The sequence below is a fragment of the Gossypium hirsutum genome, chromosome D06, assembly GCF_007990345.1.
Source record: "Gossypium hirsutum isolate 1008001.06 chromosome D06, Gossypium_hirsutum_v2.1, whole genome shotgun sequence".
NCBI classification, from domain to species: domain Eukaryota; kingdom Viridiplantae; phylum Streptophyta; class Magnoliopsida; order Malvales; family Malvaceae; genus Gossypium; species Gossypium hirsutum.
The window spans coordinates 37,627,648-37,629,018 of NC_053442.1; the positions used below are offsets into that span (position 1 = coordinate 37,627,648).

Genomic DNA, 1,371 nt, shown 5'->3' on the forward strand with positions numbered 1-1,371 from the left:
AATAATTGTGTGTTTTTTAGGTTAATTAATTAATTGTTGATAAATGGTTGCAAGCAATGCTTAATCAATTGGTGGTCCAATTATATACTTATGAATTAAAATATAATTTATTTATAAAAAATAAAAAGAGATGTTCTTTATATATTAATATATTAAACTCTAGTCCATCTATCATTCATCAAGGAATAAAAGGGAAAGAAAATAGTAGAGGGTATAGCTAGCTAGGCGTAGACCTAGAATATTTAACGTTAATTTGCAGCAGACTAGCAAGTAAATGGATTCCAAAAAGTCTAATAAGATCAGTGAGATCGTCAGGCTTCAACAGATTATCAAGAAGTGGAAAAAGCTGGCCAATGCATCAAAGAAAACGACCAACACCGGCAGCGGCGGCAGAAAGAGTATGAAATTCTTTAAAAGAACACTATTTTTTTAATGATGTTTCAGCAGCGACAACAGGGTATGGTAGTGAGATCGTTCCCAAAGGGTTCCTGGCTGTTTGCGTAGGCAAAGAGCTGAAGCGATATATCATTCCTATGGAGTATTTGGGGCATGAAGCCTTTGGGATTCTCCTAAGAAAAACTGAAGAGGAGTTTGGGTTCCAACAGGAAGGAGTTTTGAAGATCCCTTGTGATGTTTCCATGTTTGACAACATCTTAAACTTGCTTCAACACAAAAAAGATGATGATGCACTCTTCTTCCGTCTTGATAATTCTTACTTAACACCATCTCATCAGCCTCAAATGTGTAGATGATCAACTCTTCTTTTTCTCTCTCCCTTCCGATTTGCATTAGAAATATAAAAATGGATTACATATGTTTATATTTGGTTGAAAATCACTTGTTATCACTACATGTATCAACCAAATTAAACTCGGAATTACCAATCTTTGTATCACTTTATTACCCAATTAGTACAACTTTTTTTTTTATTACTACACGTATCATCGGAAGTAAATCAATATATTAGTATATTTTTATGTTATTTCATTACACCTATTCTTTTTAATTTGAGATTGTCAACATTTTCCCTTTCTGTTTGTTTTCAATTACTAAAGAATATGAAACCGAGCTACTAATGTTAAAATGCAAAAGTTAAATTATCAATACATCTAAACTCAAAATTTTGAATCTTTCATTTACTTCATTACATAAGTAATAGGACATATAAACAATTTTCCTTTGAATTTTATAGTTCAAAGAGAGGAAATCTGGGGTTAAGAATTGTTTGGAAATAATTTACTTACAACCGTGTAAAATTAAAGTAATTTTATACCATTTTTTTTGTATGATTAATATTTTAATGATTCAACCTTTGAACTTATCGATGTAATTGTATTTATCACATATGTAAAATTTTAAATTGATCTGATG

General features: G+C 30.6%; 1 pseudogene; it reads left to right on the plus strand.

Moving 5' to 3' along the window:
• The first annotated feature begins 223 nt into the window (after positions 1-223).
• Positions 224-943, plus strand: LOC107896042 (auxin-responsive protein SAUR24-like; annotated as a pseudogene).
• The last annotated feature ends 428 nt before the right edge of the window (positions 944-1,371 follow it).